This window comes from Gopherus flavomarginatus, chromosome 9 (genome assembly GCF_025201925.1).
Source record: "Gopherus flavomarginatus isolate rGopFla2 chromosome 9, rGopFla2.mat.asm, whole genome shotgun sequence".
NCBI classification, from domain to species: Eukaryota; Metazoa; Chordata; order Testudines; family Testudinidae; genus Gopherus; species Gopherus flavomarginatus.
In genome coordinates this window covers 42,357,405-42,377,364 of record NC_066625.1, presented here as the reverse complement: position 1 = coordinate 42,377,364, position 19,960 = coordinate 42,357,405, and the positions used below count along the sequence as shown (strand labels likewise).

The following is a 19,960-nucleotide window of genomic DNA, read 5'->3' as shown; positions in this document are numbered from 1 at the left end:
GAGCGTGCTAGACTAACAGGCTCTTCTATCCTCCTTTATGCACGAGCGGGATGTTTTCTGAGAGTGTAGCAGTTCCTTTAACTGCAACGAGTCCCCCATTTCAGGCTATGCAGCAGGAAAAGACAGCATGGGCTTTTGCACCGGGTTGGCCCACCTAACCTTTCATTCTTCTCTTGCTCTTTGTCAGCAAGGAGAAGAAAAAGAAGCTCTCCCTCAAGCTGGAGTCACATGGGCGAGGTAAGGATGACTTCCTGAGTGCTGGCTCCAGTCCTCTGCTCTGCCAGCTGACCTATCGAGGGGCTACCACCACATTCTCTAGATTTGTCCATCGGTCTGTGCCAGAGTGAGCAACAGCCAAGCAGGTTGAGTTTCTGTAGTGTAGTAGTTATCACATTTGCCTAACATGCAAAAGGTCCCTGGTTCAAAACCAGGCAGAAACATGCTGGCTTCCTTTTCCCAGATCCCCTTGTTGTTCAGAAAGGCTACTCCTCCTAATGGCCTGTCCCTGGGATAACTCCAACCCCTGCATGACAGAGGATACTGACAGCAGTGGAGAAAGCACCTTGGTGTCAGGCTGGAGAACCTAGTGTAGTTAGGCCAGTCACCATTTGGAGGCTTGTGGCTTAGCCACCTCTGCTGTTGGAGGTTGGCCTATAGAGGCTGTCACTTCCTGCTGGGCTCCTTTGTGTGACTGGCCAAAGGAAAAAGTGCGGCAGGAATGGGGCAATAGAGGAAAGTTGAGCTGAGGAAGGCAGGGAAGAAGCTATGTGGCTGAGTGGGGTTAGTAGAGCACCACTCTTCATTCTGCAAAGCCTGGGGAAGTGTGATTGGCTGCTGGGAGGCAGAATCCTGTGCCTGCCTCTTGGCTTCCCAGGAGTGGCTACTTGCAGCCCAGGAGAAGAAGGGGGTTCTGGGTGAAAGGAAAACAAGCAAAGCTGAGTCCAAGGGGAGAATGGCGGCTCCTTTATGGCCAACCTGGGGGCGTGACTGATGGTTTTAGAGGTGGAGGCTGGGCTGGCTGTGAGCAACTGGGATCCAGGAAACCCCACCTGCCCTTCTGAGGGCTGAACCCATGGAGGTGCAGTTGGCTGCTGGGAGACAGACCCCTGTTGCTGCCTGTTGGCATCCCAGGGATGGCTACTTGCAGCCCAGGAGAAGCGGGGTTCTGGGGGGAAGGAAAAGCAGCAATGGTGAGGCTGAGTGGGCTCCTTTCTGGCCGAGATGGTGGGCTGTGGTGAGTCTGGGAGTTGCATGTAAGTCATAAGTGGACGTAGTGCAGTGAAAACTGCTGCTCCATTCTGGCCGACCTGGGGGCACCATGGATGACTTGGGAGTGGGGGCAGGGCGCTGCCTGTGAGCAAATGCGATCCAGGAAGCCGCAGCCTGCCCCTCCTGGGGCCGAGTCTTCTTCTCTCCTGCCATGGGGAGCCCGACTTTAAGCCTGCCCAGCATGTGCAGCAGCTCAAGCATTAAGCCTTCCTGTGTGCATAACTGAACTACGCCCTAGTGTAATAAGGTGTAAAGTTTAGAATGTGAATTTATCTTTAATTTCCATGGTAATTTACTTTGATCTTTTATTACTACCACTTATAATCCTTAAAACTCCATCTTTCTTTAGTTAATAAATCTGTTTTATGCTGTACTTAAACTGGTGTATTTTGCTTGAAGTTCTTGGGAAATCTCAGCTCCATTACAAGGCTGGTTCATGTACTATTCACAGTGAGGGAGGGGTGGACCCTGTGTAATAAACTCACACTGATCAGGCTTCTGATTATAGCAAGATGGTATGATCCAGGGGTGCAAGGCTGCAGAGCTGGGGGGGGGGCGACTCTCTATCATTAGTGTTATGAGTTGCTGCAGAAACATTCATGTAATTCAGTTGGCTGTGTCCCTATCTACGGATGTCTGTGTAAGTGCAATATCTGCCAGAGCTTCACAGCTTGTCTCAGCATCACATGTGTGAGAGGGAGTCCAGGTGGTGGGACAAAGGGCTCAGGGGTCCCACTGTTCAGGTTGCATCCCATAGATCCCATCACAGACTTTCAGCAACCACAGCGGATGCTCACTGAGAGAGAAAGAGAGATGCCAAAACAGTGATCTCCAGTGCCTGCAGACATCAAATTATCAGGAATTCTGTGCACAGAGAAGACCCTGCTAGTGGAAAATGCCTTTGAAAAAGACTCTTCTGTCCCCAGCTGTGGTCGTACAGTGCTCAGTGCTCTGCGTTGTGGCCTCAAGAGCCATGGATGCAAGTTGAGTTACGATGACCTTTTCCTTGTCTCCACGTTTCTTAGGTGCCTCTTCCAACACTTGTCAGAAAAAATGACCGGTTTCTTTTGGAAGCATTTGCATTGCAAGGCAGAGGCAGTCTTCTCTGCTTCTTCAAAAGATTGACCAAAAAGTGGGAGGAGCGGACACATTTGGCAAGGCACCACCACTGGGTGCTGCATCTCTAACCTTCACTTTACCTGGCAAGTGCCTCTGGGACTTTTCTCCCAGCTGCTCCATTTTTCATCAGTGACAATCAAAAGGAAGACGACATGACATCTGTGTGTGGACATCCCCAGCGAATCACAAGGACGTGTGGCTCAGGCTTTTATGTTGCAGCAATTGCAGTCAAAGCAACCACCATGCCAATGCCAGTCACAGAAGCCTTTTCATCAACTCCAGGCTTGTGATTTGATTCTTTCCAACGTTTCTCCAAAGAAGCCTTTTCCTTAGTAAGTAATGACTTGGATACCAAGGGAGCTCTCTTCTGTTTCCTAGAAAGACACAGGAAAATGTGAGCAGAGGAGACAAAACGCATAGAACAAGGCACCACTGGGAGTTGAACCCAGGATCTCCTATTTTTTAGGCAGGTGCTTTAGTCAGCTAAGCCAAGGTGCCTGCCTTGAAAAAGTACTTGCAACTGTTCCCTTTGATGGTCCAGGACAACACCTGCAAATTCCAAACTACAGACATTCCCCATTTCCCTCAAGACTTGCACCTCTCTGCCCCTCACCTGAGGCCCGCCCTGTCCACCTCTTTCCTCGGTCATCTGTTGTTGTTCCTTGAAACATCAAGGATGGAATAAAAAGCTGAGTTTACTCATACTTAGATTTACCAGGCCAACACAAAACAGCTTCTGTAGTACCTCATTGGTTACTTACAAGTTTAAACCATGCAGTTCCCTTAAAGTACCCAGCCTCAGGCCTCCGTCCAGACACACTTGTCAGATATGATCATGATTCCTGAAAATCTTACTTCATCATGTTAAAGAAAAGATTCTTCTGATCCCAAAGGATCAGCTACATACCCAGGTTCAATTATAACTTATATCTTAGATAAAATACATGCTATAGCCGATTCTTATTAACTAAACTAAAATTCATTAGAAAAGAAAAGATACAGAGTGTTCATTAAAAGATTAATAGACATATCGACCTGAATTCAATTCTTGAGGTTCAGATACATAGTAGAGGTGAGCTTGTAGTTGCCAAAAGTTCTTTTAGAAATAGTCCATAGGTTATAGTCCAATTTCCATATTCAGGGTGGCTCCAGTCAATGACTGGGGATCTCAATCCTTGTGGCTTAAGGTTTCCCCCTCTTGAAACCCAAAGCAGATCTGAGATGAAGAAGGATCGTGTCCCAGGGTTCTAATACATTTCCAGCAGCCTTTCGGCCTCAGAAGACAATAGGCTTAACTCTCCTTCCAAGCATCCTGGCAATTAGTACAGAGTAATTTATTCATTAAACAGTTCAGATACAGGTTACCACAACTTTCAAAGAGATACATAGACAATAATACTATTTCACTCAAGTATCATCATTAATGTTAATATTCCTTTTTTGCTCTTTGAATTAAAACTGTAGCAATAGACAAGACTTGTTTGCCTACATCACAAGACCTGAGCAAACATCTCCCCTTCTACCTCTAACAATGCAGACTTGCATTTCAAAGCTCTGTTCATTCACATATCTTGCTAACCAGTTCTTAAGGTTCACCCATGGGTCAAATCAGTCGGTGAGGTGAGTTAATTAACTCTTTCTGGCGCTGTCACCTTTCAATGAGATATTATATTATACTTACAATGTCACAGTCGTGGTGAGTCGACTGCTGCAGCTCCCCGTAGACTCTGCCTGGGTCTCTCACCGAGCTGGAGTACAGCAGTCGAGGGGAGAGCACTCAATGTGTTGCATCTACACTAGACGTGATATATCGACCCCCGCTGGATCGATCGCTGCCCACCGATTCGGCAGGTGGTATAGACATACCCCAAGTATCTGGTGATCGGAGCTGGACCCCGGAGGGGGACACATTGAATTAACTCAGGAGTTAAGGTGCCTCTATTGTCAAATGTCAGGGCTGCTGTGGCTCAGAGGAGGGTGCTTGACTGCCTGGCAGGCTTAGGCGCCACAAGCCTGGGAAGCAGGAGAAGTGAAGCAGCCATGGTGTGCTCAGGGTGCTCGTGCTTGGAGCAGGGGTGAGCTGGGGCGATGGGGGGTGCTGCAGGGAAGAGCGGGGGAGTTGCCACAAGAGGGGATCCTCAGGGTGGAGGGGAGGAGCTGCCATGGGTGGGGCACCTCAGGGTGGGGGCGCAGGGGGGGAGGGTGCAAGGTGGAAGTTTCACCTAGGGAGTGAAACATCCTTGCACCAGCCCTGCCCCATGCCCTGCCTTCAGCCAGCCCTGCACCCCCTGCCCAGCCCTGCCCGCAGCCATCCTCTGTCTCCAGACAGCCCTGCAGCTTCTGCCCTGCCCACACCAGCCGCATCCTCCCTGCCCTACTTGCAGCCAGCCCTGCAGCAAAGCCCCTGACAAACCCCCAGCCCTGTCTCCAGCTATCTCCTGCCACACCCCCCTGTGGCCCTGCCCAAAGCCAACCAGCCCCCACACCCACCCACCCTGCACCAGCCCTGCACCCCCTGTCTGCAGCCAGCCCTGCATCCCCTGCCCTGTCTAAAGCCAACCCAATGCACCCCCCTGCCTGAAGCCAGCCAGCCCCGCACCCCTTACCCTGCCTGCAGCCAGACCCTACCTCCAGCCAGCCCCATGTCCACCGGTGCCCTGCAGTACCCAGGGTAGTAACCCTGCACTTCTGCTTCAATGAGGGGGGCAGGGAGAAGCTGGGACCCACACATGTGCACACCCTAGGGTGAACAGACAGCAAGTGTGAAAAATCGGGACAGGGGGTGGGAGGTAATAGGATCCTAGATAAGAAAAAGACCCCAAAATACGGACTGTCCCTATAAAATAAGGACATCTGGTCACCCTAGCACACCCCCAGGACTCCTGAGTTCCATTGCTTTGTTTCCTATTGGTTCCACTGCTGGTTCTTTTCCTTTTCCTGGGGGACTTTGGGAAAGTTGCTCTCACCTCTAGGGCTCTGTCCCCAGCAGTGAAATGGGGATTTCATACTTTCCCGCTATTGGAAAGCGCTGGGAGAATCTCCCAGCAAAAGTTGCTCTGACAGTGCTAAGCAGCATCTGACCATTCAAGGTCAGAGCGCACTGCCCAGGAGGAGTGTTTGGCTCTGGGGTTTCACTTCAGCCCAGTGTAGAGAGAGGGGCCCAGCCATGGAGTTTGGCTCAAGAAGACCAAGTCTCCAATTTGTTAAGGACGTTTTGAATTCCAGTCCTGTGCTCCAAAGTGATTGGTGTCAGTTGCAAATTTAAGAAGCATGGTCTCCACTGCATTTTCCAAATCATTCATGAAAATATTGAATAGTACCGGACTCCGGACTGATGCCTGCCAGACCCACTAGGGACACCCTCTCCATTTGACAGCCAAATATGGAGAAGGGCTCCTGGAGTCTGAGCTTTCAACCAGCTCTGCACCCACATTACACTGATTGCAGCTGGACTGCATTTCCCTCGTTTGCTTGTGAGAATGTCCTACGGGACAGTGTCGAAAGCCTTAGTAACTGCAAGCTAGATCCCATCTATTGTTTACCCACCTACACAAGGCCCAGAACCCTGCCGAAGAAGGAAAGAGGATTAGTTTGGAATGATTTGTTCTTGACAAATCCATGCTCACTCGTCCTAAGAACAAAATTATCCTGTAGGTGCTGCTGACAAACTGAGTGTTTAAGAATGTATTCCAGTACCTCTCCAGCTATGGGAGTCAGGCTAGCTAGTCTGTAAATCCCAGGGATCTCATTGTTCCGCTTTGAAAGATAGGTCCTGTCTTGTTCATGGATGGGAAGATGTTCTTTTTCAGGGATCTCAGACGAGAACTGGGGCACAACACCTGGTTTGTTAAGGCCACAAAAACGGAGGCATGAACCTCTTCTCTCCTGCTGGCAAAGAACCCCAGGTACCTAAAAGATAGGGACTCACATCCTTGAAAGGGCTTTAAAAAGGCTGTGGTTAAAAAGTTTGGCCCCGACCATTTCTTGTTTCCACAGACTAGACACTTTAGCAAACTTTAGAATTCCTTGGTACAAAAACACCGTGAAACTCCCATTTCTTCTTCACAGAGGGCTTCAACACCCCTTTTCTCACTCAGGCTCACAACTGCCCAGAATTCGAGAACTGTCCCTGTTCCCATTGGACAAATGGGAGGAGCCTGAGGTACAGAGAAAGGAGGTGACCTACCCAAGGGCCTACACAGCAAGGCACTGGCAGAGCCAGAAAGAGAAGCCGTCAGTCAGACTCCTGTTCTAACAGACAACAAATCCCCCCAGAGGCAGGGATACAGCTCAGGAATTGAGATGGTGGGAAAATTTTATTCCAACCGTTTCTGTCCAAATATTCCATTCAGACTAAACCAGTTTGTTTCTCAGAATCATAACAAGTGAGATGGAAGTTCTTTGCAAAAAGATTTTGTTGCAAAACAAAAGCATCTCCTGTTTGTCACAGTGTGTTAAATTGTGTCATCACACACAAGGAGGAGACACTTAGATCTTGAAAATTAGATAAGATGCTTCAGTCTGAGCTAAGTCGTTGCTGCTCTTAACAATTCCAAAATAAAAAAATACAAATAAAGATGACTGTTTCAGCTAATCTATTATGTCATAATCTGCTCTGAGTAAACGTGATGGGACACCTCATATCATGCACTACTCTTAGTGACACTCTCCAATGGAACCCCATCCTCCACCCACCATGAGGTAGGTAAGAGTGGATCATTATTATCCCTACTTGAAAGAGGGAGAAGCTAAGGCTGAGAAAGGAGAACTGACTTGTCTTAGGTCACACAGCCAGGCAGTGGCAGAGTTGGGAATAGGACCCAAGAGCCCTGATTTTCAAACCAACCATCGGATTTTGAATTTCAGACATTGAATGACCTGAATAATGTGCTCTCAGATGAGCTCCAGACCAACAACAGTGCACAGTAATTACTCAGCAAGTATTTGAGGAGAACTGCAATGTTAGAGGGAATCATCAACTGCTCAGAGACAGTTAATGCAAAGAAGCAACAAAATATGTCAAACATAGAACTGGTTCTGACTTATTTCCTTGTTCTTAAAAGAGAACAACATGGACCTGAGTCTCCTCCCTGTCAATAACCCCCTGCTCAGCCAATCAGGATAGAGACTGAGGATGGGAGGCTGAGGATTTTTACCAGAGAGCCCAAAAGATGGCCCAGGTGACTGCTGGGGATCACTGCCCAAGCACTATTTCAGTCCCACATTTTTGGGCGGATCTCTCACAGTGGGAGCTGCAGAGCACTCCCCCGCAACACACACACACACACACACAAGCACACCTGCTGGTGTTGAGAGGGGAATAGGAAAAAGGAGATAAGAAGCAAGAGAAGAACAGAAAGGAGGGAAGGATGGATGGAGGAAAAGCTGAAACAAAAAGGACAAACCCTTATGTCCGCATTGATTCTAAGGGACAAAATCCCAGGTGTGCAATAAAATTCTGCCTCCTTAAGCTCGTGTTTTCCATGTCTAGAATTCAACTGTCACCAGATGGATCAGACTGAACAGGTTTCAAACCTCCAGGAGGCTGTTATGTTCTAAACAGGGACGGCTGTTTTCTAGTAAAATCACTACAAGGGAAGGAGAAAACTCGAAAGAGGTTCCTCCTGGTGCTCACATCTGTGAACCCGAATACTTTATCAGTCCTCAAGGAGAGACCTGGAGAAGGAGACTTGCTGATGCAAAGCCACAGGGGTCTCTGAGGTTTCCCTGGCCCCTCGCCCCTGTCTAGCCTGGATGATGTCAGCATCTCTCTGTGAGGTCACCACCTCCCCACCACCTTGGACTAATAGTCTGAGGTCTTGCAAAAGGCCTTTGTGATGTCACTGCCACACCCCTCCCTTGCTGTGCTAATGTCCTACCCCAGGCCAGGCACTTTGGAGGTTTGAGCTACTCCCTGTGGATCACCCCACTCAAGGAGTGTTCGTTCTAGGCAGCAAACCGGCTAGACAGTAAAACATCAGATGCTGCTCCCAATGCTACGCTCCATTTTTCAGAAATTAGTCGACTTTATGGCCAGAAGAAACCATTAGAGCATCTAATCATATAATCATAGAATATTAGGGTTGGAAGGGACCTCAGGAAGTCATCTAGTCCAATCCACTGCTCAAAGCAGGACCAATCCCCAACTAAATCATCCCAGCCAGGGCTTTGTCAAGTCGGCCCTTAAAAACCTCTAAGGAAGGAGATTCCACCACCTCCCTAGCCATCCCATTCCAGTGCTTCCCCACCCTCCTAGTGAAAAAGTTTTTTCCTAATATCCAGCCTAAACCTCCCCCACCGCAACTTGAGACCCTTACTCCTTGTTCTCTCATCTGCTACCACTGAGAACAGTCTAGGTCCATCCTCTTTGGAACCCCCTTTCAGGTACTTAAAAGCAGCTATCAAATCCCCCCTCAGTCTTCTCTTCTTCAGACTAAACAAGCCCAGTTCCCTTAGCCTTTCCTCATTAGTCATGCGCTTCAGACCCCTGATCATTTTTGTTGCCCTCTGCTGGACTGTTTCCAATTTTTCCACATCCTTCTTGTAGTGTCGGGCCCAAAACTGGACACAGTACACCAGATGAGGCTTCACCAATGCCGAATAGAGAGGAATGATCACATCCCTCGATCTGCTGGCAATGCCCCTACTTATACAGCCTAGAATGCCGTTAGCCTTCTTGGCAACAAGGGCACACTGTTGACTCATAGCCAGCTTCTCGTCTAGTGTAACCCCTACGTCCTTTTCTGCAGAACTGCTTCCTAGCCATTTGGTCCCTACTCTTTAACAATGAATGGGATTCTTCCGTCCTAAGTGCAGGACTCAGCACTTGTCCTTGTTGAACCTCATCAGGTTTCTTTTGGCCCAGTTCTCTAATTTGTCTAGGTCCCTCTGTATCCTATCCCTACCCTCCAGTGTATCTACCACTCCTCCCAGTTTAAGGTCATCTGCAAACTTGTTGAGGGTGCAATCCACACCATCCTCCAGATCATCAGTGAAGATATTGAACAAAACCAGCCCCAGGACCCACCCTTGGGGCACTGCGCTTGAAACCGGCTGTCAACTAGACATGGAGCCTTTGATCACTACCTGTTGAGCCTGACGATCTAGCCAGCTTTCTATCCACCTTACAGTCCATTCATCCAGCCGATACTTCTTTAACTTGCTGGTAAGATTACTGTGGGAGACCATATCAAAAGCTTTGCTAAAGTCAAGGAATAACACATCCACTGCTTTCCCCTCATCCACAGAGCCAGTTACCTCCTCATAGAAGGCAATAAGGTTAGTCAGACATGACTTGCCCTTGGTGAATCCATGCTGACTGTTCCTCATCACTTTCCTCTCCTCTAAGTGCTTCAGAATTGATTCCTTGACGACCTGCTCCATGATTTTTCCAGGGACAGAGGTGAGCTGACTGGTCTGTAGTTCCCTGGATCCTCCTTCTTCCCTTTTTATAGATGGGCACTACAGTAGCCTTTTTCCAGTCATCCTGGACATCCTCCGATCACCATGAGTTTTCAAAGATAATGGCCAATGGCTCTGCAATCACATCCGCCAACTCCTTTAGCACCCTCGGATGCAGCACATCGAGGCCCATGGACATGTGCTCATCTCCAGTTTTCTAAATAGTCCCGAACCACTTCTTTCTCCACAGAGGGCTGGTCACTTTCTCCCCACACTCTGCTGCCCAGTGCAGCAGTCTGGGAGCTGACCTTGTTTTTGAAGATAGAGGCAAAAAAAGCTTTGAGTACATCAGCTTTTTCCGCATCCTCTCTCCACTAAGTTACCTCCCTCATTCAGTAAGGGGCGCACACTTTCCTTGATTTTTTTCATGTTACTAACATACCTGAAGAAACCCTTCTTCTTACTTTTAACATCTCTTGCTAGCTGCAACTCCAAATGTGATTTGGCCTTCCTGATTTCACTCCTGGATGCCTGAGCAATATTTTTATACCTCTCCCTGGTCATTTGTCCAATCTTCCACTTCTTGTAAGCTTCTATTTTGCGTTTAAGATCAGCAAGGATTTCACTGTTAAGTCAAGCTGGTCGCCTGCCATATTTACTATTCTTTCTGCACATCAGGATGGTTTTTTCCTGCAACCTCAATAAGAATTCTTTAATCCTTCAGAGCATTGGAACTGATTTCAGTGAAGGAACATGTTTGCTAGATTTTTATGCATTTGCACAGGAAAACATTGAGTGCTTCCATTCATTTCAGGGATTCCTATTCAGTGGAACTCCTCAACATAATGGAAATGCAATTATATGTGTTGAAGAGAGAGGTTTATAAGAGGGCACTGGGATTAGAACCACAGACTAGTTAATCTGCAGTCAAACACTCTACCACTTAGCTACACTCCCATGATTGCTGTGGAAGTAAGTCAGTGATCTTAAAGATTTTGAAGGACAGACCCTGCCTTAGAGATGTCCCGTTCTCTTCCCAGACCACAGTGCTTTCAAAAATGGGGTTTGATTAAACTTATAGATACATGGAGACACCACAGCTTGCACACCCACCCACATAGCTTCCCCCAGTGACGTAGCTACCACCTCTCGGGGAGATGGATTAACTACATGGATGGGACAACTCTATCCCCTCTGCTCAGAGCATCTTCATTCTTTATGAATAGGTAGGAAAGAACTTCCTGAATGGACAGTAACCAATTGATCAAATATTGTTGGGTCTGCATTCAATATGGGTAACAGGTGATGCTGGGTTGGATTAGTAGGAGCATTGCCAACAGATCAAGGGAAGTGATTATTCCACTCTATTCGGCACTGGTGAGGCCACATCTGGAGCATTGCGTCCAGTTTTTGCCCTCCCACTACAGAAACAAATTGGAGAGAGTCTAGGGGAGGGCAACAAAAATGATTAGGGGGCAGGGGACTTATGAGGAGAGGCTGGGGCATGGTCAACCAGAGGGGGGGCAAGTGGGGCAATTTGCCCCAGGCCCTGCAGGGATCACATGAGAATATATTATTCTATAGTATTGCAACTTTTTTTTATGGAAGGGGTCCCCAAAATTGTTTTGCCCCAGACCCCCTGAACCCTCTGGGCAGCCCTGCCCACTCCATCCCCTTGATTCATTCTCCTCCCTCTGAGGCCCCACCTGTGCTCTGCTCTCACTCTCATTTGGCCATTTCCCACCCCTGCTCTTTCTCTTTGGCTGAGGCCTGCTGGTCCACCTTTTGCTCACTCCTCTCCTCCCCGAAAGCCTCCTTGTGTCTCTCCACCCCCACCCCCAAGGTCTGCCTGCTCCCCCCACCTCTCTGCCCTTCCCCTGAGACTCACCCTGCCCAAACCTCTCTGCCCCCTCTCCAAGGACCAGCCCTGGCCATCACTCACACCTCTCTATCCCCTCCCCTGACCTGCCCTGTCCACCACCCACACCTCTTTGCCCCACCCATGAAACTGGCCCTGCCCACCACTTGCACCTCTCTGCCCCTCCCCTGAGGCCCGCCCTGTTCACCTCTTTCCTCGGTCATCTGTTGCTGTGCCTTGAAACATCAAGGATGCAATAAAAAGCCTAGTTTACTCCAGGATGAGGAGAGAAAGGAGCCACCAACCCCCTGACAAATCTCAGTGCCCCAGAGAAAACCTGCCCCCTGCTATTGCAATCCCTGATGTGCGGGGGATAGGATGGTAAAGGAACTGTCTGAATGTTCAAGGCAGGAAATGGACAACATTCTACAGGAACGTCATTGACCACAAACACACTCTCTTCATGCTCCAGCCAGAAGGGAAATGAGCAGGAATTCTTGCAGTTCAGCCATGGACACACTTACACAATGGCACAGCAGTGAGTGTGTTGTGGAAGCTGGTCTGAGGAAACATCTGGAATTGATCACTCAGTGAGAACAGAACTGGAGTGTAGTGAGAGACCCATCTCAAGCAAGTAGTTGTGGCCGAGTGGTTAAGGCAATGGACTAGGAATCCATTGAGGTCTTCCCCACGCAGCTTCAAATCCTGTCAACTACGGAGGAAGTTGTGGTCATTTAGTTTCAACAGAGCTGGGTCTTGTCTCGCTCCCAAGCTATATCTACACTACTGGGTAATGTGGCTTTAAAGTGTTTGAATTAAATACCTGTTGCATGTCCACATATGCTTCTTGTCTTACCAGAGCACATCCATGCTAGACTCTAGGATGGCCACAGAGAGCAGTGCACTGTGGGTAGCTGTGCAACTGGCTGCAGATGCTTTGGGAAGGGTTTGCAGTGCGTCACGGGCCAGTACAGCATCGCATGATGCAGGTTTCTCCATCCCATTGTTCCATGGGAATCCTACTAGATTGCCAGCTGCTTTTCAACTGCAATGTGTTTGGGTGGGGGGAGGGAAGAGTGAGTGAGTGTGTGGGCACACTGTCTCTAAGTAAAGACAGCTGCTGCAAGCAACCGGTCCTGAGGCAGGGGGAAGGGGAGAGCCCCAACATCAGCCCCTGCTTCGCTCACTGGCTCAGCTAAGCACAGCAGCCTCTGTCACACATGCATGCTGCGGCCTGCTTAGCTCTGTGTCAGGTGTGCTGGAACAGGGAGGTTAGGGGGTCATGACCCCACCACTCTTTACCGGCTGTTATGATAAGTGATGGAGGGGGGGAAAGGGTGGAGTCTTGGGAGGAAGAGGTGTTCTGTGGGTGTGGCCTCAGGGGGAGGGGTGGTGTGAGTGTGGTTCCTTGGGGAAGGGGTGTCATGAGAGCGCCACAGTTCAGACAACGGTGCCCCCGCCCCACTGTAAGGAAGCTACCACCGCCCCTGCTCTGTGTTCGTAGTGCAGGAAGAGCAGCATCCATGGCAGTGATTTGCTTCCGGGGGCTCCAGCAGAAGGGCTTGGGAGGTGATTTAAAGGTCCCATGGCTCCGGCAGTGGGGCTCAGGAGGCGATTTAAAGGGCCCGGGGCTCCGGCCACTGCAGGGAGCCCTGGGCCCTTTAAATCACCAGACTGGGAAAGCCTGGCCAGCTTGGCACAGCGTACCCGCTCTTGCCAGTACCCCATACCAGAACGTACCAGCTTACTTTCACCTCTGAAAGGTCCTCACATGGATCAATAACTGGTTAAAAGCTGGGAAACAAAGGGTAGGAATAAATGATCAGTTTTCAGGATGCAAACTCGTACCTAGTGATGTCTATACTGGGACCAGGACTAGTCAACATATTGATAAACGATCTGCTAAACAGAGAGGTGACAAAATTTGCAGATGATCCAAAACTACAGAGGACAGTTAAGTCCAAAGCAGCCTGTGAGGAGCTACAAAGAAATTTCACAAAACTAGGTGAAAGGGCAACAAAATGGCAGATGAAATTCAATGCTGATAAATGCAAAGTGATGCACATTGGCAAACACAATCTCAACTCTACATATAAAACGATGGGATGTCAAATACCTGTTGCCACTCAAGTGAGAGATCTTGGAGTCACTGTGGATAGTTCTCTGCAAACATCCACTCAGTGTGCAGCGGCCGTCAAAAAGGGAACAGAATGTTGGGAATCATTAGGAAAGGGATAGAAAATAAGAGAGAAAATCTTATTGCCGCTGTATAAATCCATGGTACACCCACATCTTGAATGCTGCATGCAGATATGGTCACCCCATCTCAGAAAAGATGTATTGGAATTGGAAAAGGTTCAGTAAAGGGGTGTGGAGTGTCTGCCATATGAATAGAGAATAATAAGCCTGGGACTTTTCAGCTTGGAGAAAAGATGACCAAGGGGAAATATGATAGAGGTCTATAAAATCATGACTGGTGTGGAGAAAGTAAATAAAGAAGAGTTACTTATTCCTTCTAATAACACAAGAACAAGGGGTCACCAAGTGAAATTAGTGGCAGCACATTTAAAACAAACAAACAGAAGTATTTTTTCACACAATGCACAGTCAATGTGTGGAACTCCTTGCCAGAGGATGTTGTGAAGGTCAAGACTATAACAGGGCTCAAAAAAAGAGCTAAATCAATTCATGGAGGACATGCTCTGAGCCTGGATGTGCAGGGAAGGTGTCTCTAATCTCTGTTTGCTGGGAGCGGGTGAAAGGGGATAGATCACTTGATGATTACCTGTTCTGTTCATTCCCTCTGGGGCACCCGGCTTTGGCCGCTATGGGAAGACAGGACACTGAGCGAGATGGACCCAGTCTGACCCAGTCTGGCTGCTCTTACGTCCTTATGCTCCTTTCATACAGAGGCCTGGGATTCAAACTCATAGTGTGTCCCTGAGGTCTCAGCCAAAATGCCCAGACAGGCAAACACTCTGGGCTCCTGAAGCCTCTGCCCCCGACCTAGTACCCTATGCCTCATCCCTGACCCTTGCTGCTGCTCCTTGCTGTAGAAGGTGAGAGGAGCGGAGGCAGCACAGGAGCCTTCTGGGGACGCAGATCTGAGGCTTTGGGAGAGACACATTTTCTGAGACATCAGAGCGCTGTAAACCATGCAGCCACCCCCTCAATCAGGGGCCTGTTCCAGCCCTGAGTCTGGGTTACCACGATCCCTCCCGCAGAGCAGGGTGCCCACAGATTACATCCTGAAAATAGACATGTGAGACTAACTCCTGTTCTCCCTGACAGGGACTCCCCTAAACCAAGTGGCACCCCAAGCAAGACGTGCTTTTGGTGCCCCCCATGTTAAAATTTTGAATATCTTATTTTTCATGGCATTTTTAGCTCAGTTCATGATTTCAATTCACAATTTCGATGCATGATTTTCTCTGTCATATAAGATGATAAATTTGCGGGCTAGGTTCTGTAAACCTGTATTTATTCATACCATATATAAGCAAACAAAACAAATGCATTTTCTTTAAACATATAGAAACTTTTTAATTTTAACGATAACTGAAACGTACTAACATCTAGAAATGGAACTGTCACCAGCGCATGGCTGGCCAGTATTAAGTAGTGTTACAGTAGGAGACAGCGTTAGGATGTTAACCCCAGGCCTTTAGCTGAAAGGTCACTTCTCTCACCTTCCCCCATGAACTGAAGCGCAGCATTATAGAGATCCAAAGATTGGCCAATGGCATTTTCAAGTGCTAAAATAGCAAGTGATGTCGCTCTCTCATTGGCCATCAGCGACTGAAGATGTGGTTTAATGAGCTGGAGCTTCAAGGCGAGGGTGGGTCTGTCTGCTGTCTTCTGTTGCGCTGCTAGGCACCAAGTCCCTGGTGGCCAATATGTGAAGCTGGGAGAAGAAACTGGGGTGGCAAGTGGTGGCAGGACTTTTTCCACCAGGGTCTACCTGCCCAACTTCCTCCTTGTACTGCTGGGCCCCCGTCGCCTTCAGGTAACACAGGAAATAAGGCAGGAAAAGGGTGAGGAAGCAAGTAAAGCTGAGCAAGGAAGGCAAAAGTGAATCTTGTCTTCATGGGTCCCTCGCAATTACATCCTTTTTCTGTGCCACAGCTGACAAAAAGTTCCCAGACAGAAAAGTAATAGTCCAAAAAGAAACCTAGCAGCTGCTGAAGTAGTTAGCTTGGGAGCGTGCTAGACTAACAGTCTCTTCTATTCCTCTTTGTGCCCAGGTGGTATATTCTCGGAAAGTGCAGCATTGCCTTTAACTGCCACGAGTCCCTCATTTCAGGCTATGCAGCAGGAAAAGACAGCATGGGCTTCTGCACCGAGTTGACCCACCTGATCTTTCATTCTTCTCTTGCTCTTTGTCAGCAAGGAGAAGAAGAAGAAGCTCTCCCTGAAGCTCCAGTCACACGGGCGAGGTAAGGATGACTTCCTGAATGCCGGCCCCAGTCCTCTGCTCTGCCAGCTGACCTATCGAAGGGCAGCCACCACTTTCTCTAGGTTTGTCCATCGGTCTGTGGCAGGGTGAGCAGTAACCAAGCAGATGGAGTTTCTGTAGTGTAGTGGTTATCACATTTGCCTAACATGCAAAAGGTCCCTGGTTCAGAAAGATGCTGGTTTCCTTTTCCCAGATCCCCTTGCTGTTCAGGAAGGTGCTCCTCCTTCTCCTATTGGCCTGTCCCTGGGATAACTCCAACCCCTGCATGACAGAAGGTGCTGACAGCAGTGGAGAAAGCACCTTGGTGTCAGGCTGGAGAATCTAGAGGAGTTAGGCATGTTACCTTTCAGAGGCTTGTGGCTTGGCCTCCTCTGCCCTTGGAGATTGGCTGGTGGAGGTCAGCTCTTCCTGCTGGTCTCATTTGCATGACTTGCCAAAGGAGGAAGTGAGGCAGGAATGGGGCAAAAGAGGAAAGTCAAGCTGAGAAAGGCAGGGCAGAAACTAAGCACATCATTGTGGCTAAGTGGGGCTAGTAGAGCACCATCATTCATTCCGCAAAGCATGGGGAGGTGTGGTTGGCTGCTTGGAGGCAGAATCCTGTGCCGGTCACTTTGGGAGCTGTACTGCCTGAGGTAAGCACCCCCCTCCGACCACCTCCTGCACCCTTACCCCTGCTCCAGCACAGAGGCTCTGTGTGTCTTGAACAAGCACTGTCAAGGATTGGCCAAGAACTTCTGCTCTACTTATGTGAAAGAGACAACAAAAGGGAGCCCAGAGGACAAGTTTGCTTCCCCAGGGTGGCTCCTCTCCCCCTTCATCCCCCCCAGTGCAGCTCCTGCTGGGGTCTGGGCTTCTCCCACCCCCCCCCCCCGCCTCCCAACCCTGTATGGCTTCTCCTCCCCTGCCCCAGCTTGGCGCTTCTCCCCCTTCCTCCCCACACTGCAGCTCCTGCAGGGGCCCGGGGCTTCTCCTCCCCCCCGCCCCCTCCCCAGCCTGGCTCCAGCCCAATCCAGGGCTTCTCCTCCCCCACTCCAGCTCGACTACTCTCCCCCCTCCCCCTGCCAGTATCTGGAGCTTCTCCTCCCCCCAACCTACCACTGCCCCCAGCCCCAGCATAGCCGGGATCCCTGGGGCACCCGATGCTGCTGTGGCCGGAGCCGAGCCTGGCGGGCAGGGAGCAGCGATTCACGCTGAGCCCATGGCAGAGCCATCAGCCCGAGAGGTGCAGGGCAGCCCCAGGGAAGCGGGGCGGGCTGTGCTGCTGCTGGCCTTGCACCCCCGCCCACCCCGAGCCCTGAGGCTGTTTTGGGGGGGACTCACTCAGCCCCCGCAGGAGCAGGGAGGGGGGAGCAGCTGAGCGGAACTTGCCCAACAAACAGCTGATCGCAGCTGCGCGCAGGCTGCCCCCAGGGAAAAGCTCAGCTGGACGTAGGTATCTGTGCCCCCATGAACCGCTAAGCCCTCCAGGGACCCCTCCAGTCTTGACATAGGTATCTGTGCCCGCTACAACCCCCTAAGCCACCCAGGGACATGCACAGCCTGGAACTTGCCATCTGTGCACCCCATAAACCTCCTAATCCCCCTGGGACCCGTCCAGTCTGCACGGAGGTATCTGTGACCTCCAGAAATCCCCTAAGCCCCCCAAGACCCCTACAGCCTGAACGTAGGTATCTCTGACCCACACGAACCCCCCGAGGACTCCTTCAGCCGGGATGTAGGTATCTTTACCTCTACAACCCCCTAAGCACCCCAAGGAACCCCTACAGGCTGGACATAGGTATCTGCACCCCTCCCACCTCCTAAGCACCCCTGGAACCCCTACAGCCTGAAGTTAGGTATCTGTGCCCCCCACAATCCCCTAAGGCGCCCCCGAGACCCCTACAGCCTGGACAAAGGTATCTGTGACCCCCACAAATGCACTAAAACCCCAGGGAGCCCTCCAGTTTGGACGTAGGTATCTCTGCCCCCACAACCCCCAATCCTCTCGGGACCCCTACAGCCTGGACATAGGTATCTGTGCCCGCCCCAACCTCTAAGCACCCCCGAGACCCCTATGGCCTAAAGTTAGGTATCTGTGCTCCCACAACCTCTCTAAGTCCCCCAGCCACCCCTCTAGCCTGGACATGGGTATATGTGCCTTCCACAAACCCTATAAGCCCCCCCAGGGACCTCTCGAGCCTGGACGTAGCTATTTGGCCCCCTCCAAACCTTCTAAGCCTCCCCAGCGACCCCTAAAAATGGGAGATAGTTATCTCTGCCCCCATGAACCCGTAAGGCCCACAGGGACCCCTATAGCCTGGAGATAGGTATTTGTGCACCACAGAAACTCCCTAATCCTTCCCAGGACATCTCCAACCTGCACGTAGGTATCTGAGCTCTCCACGAACCCCCTAATCCCCCACGGGACCCCGACAGCCTGGATGTAGAGTTATGTGCAACCACAGCCCCTCTATGCACCCCAGGAACATCTACAGCCAGGACGTTGGTATCTGTGCCCCCCATTAATCTCCTAAGCCCTCCGGGACCCCTCCAGTCTGCACGTAGGTATCTGTGACCCCCAGAAACTCCCTAACGCCCCAGGAACCCCTACAGCCTGGACGTAGGTACCTGTGACTTCAACGAACCTCCTAAACCACCCAGGACCCCTCCAGCTAGGACGTAGGTATCTGTTCCCCCCTCAACCCCCAATCTCCTCGGGACCCCTACACCCTAGACATAGGTATCTGTGTCTGCCCCGATCCCCTAAGCACCCGCATTACCCCTTTAGCCTGGACGTAGGTATCTGTGCTCCCACAAACCCCCTAAATGCCCCAGCGACCCCTTCAGCCTGGAAGTCCCTATCTGTGACCCCCCACGAACCCCCTAAGCCCCCAGGGATCCTTACAGCCTGGACACAGGTGTCTGAGCACCTCACGAGCCCCCTAAGCTCCTCGGGACACATCCAGCCTGGATGTATCTGAGCACCCAGTTAACCGCCTAATCGCCCTGGGACACCGACAGCCTGGACCTAGGTATCTGTGTCCCCCACAAACCCACTAAGCCCCCCAGGGACCCTCCAGCCTGGACGGAGGTATCTGTGCCCCCCACAATCCCTAAGTGCCGAGAAATCCCTCCAGCCTGGAGGGAGTTATCTGTGCCCACAAGAAACCCCCTTAGCCACCCAGGGACCCCTCCAGCCTGGATGCAGGTATCTGTGCCCCTCACAAACTGCCTATGCCCCCCCGGGAACCCTCCAGCCTGGACCTAGGTATCTGTGCCCCCCGCAACACATTAATTCCCCCTGGAAGTGGTATTGCCCAGATGTAGGTATCGCTGCCCCCCACAAACCCCCTAAACCTCCAAGGGACCCCTACAGCCTAAACGTATATATCTGTGCCCCCCATAAAACCTCTAATCCACCCGGGGACCCCTACAGCATGGACCTAGGTATCTGTGCCCCCCAGGAACCTCCTAAACCCCACAGGAACGACTCCAACCTGGACATAGATATCTGTGCCACCCCAAAAAAACCCTAATGCCCCCAGGGACCCCTAGAGCCTGGAGATAGGTATCTCTGTCATTTGCGAAACCCCCTAATCCTCTACGGAACCTCTCCAGCTTGGACGTACATAGCTGTGCCCCCCATAAACCCGCTAAGCCCCAGAGGTCCCCTCCAGCATGGATGTAGGTATCTGTTCCCCCGATGCCCTAAGCCCCCTTGAATCCTTATAGCCTGGACGTAGGAATCTCTGTCCTCTACAATACCACTAAGCCCCCCCAGGGACCCCATGCAGGACATACATAGGTATCTGTGCCCCTCACCAAGTTCCTAAACCCCCAGGGACCACTGTGCTCAGCAGAACTCCCTAAGCCATCCA

General features: G+C 50.6%; 2 non-coding genes across 2 annotated transcripts; both read left to right on the top strand.

Moving 5' to 3' along the window:
* The first annotated feature begins 367 nt into the window (after nt 1-367).
* On the top strand, nt 368-440 carry TRNAV-AAC (transfer RNA valine (anticodon AAC)). The gene has a single exon. It is a non-coding gene; the product is annotated as a tRNA-Val (tRNA).
* An 11,841-nt stretch (nt 441-12,281) lies between these two features.
* On the top strand, nt 12,282-12,364 carry TRNAP-AGG (transfer RNA proline (anticodon AGG)). The gene has a single exon. It is a non-coding gene; the product is annotated as a tRNA-Pro (tRNA).
* Nucleotides 12,365-19,960: the final 7,596 nt, after the last annotated feature.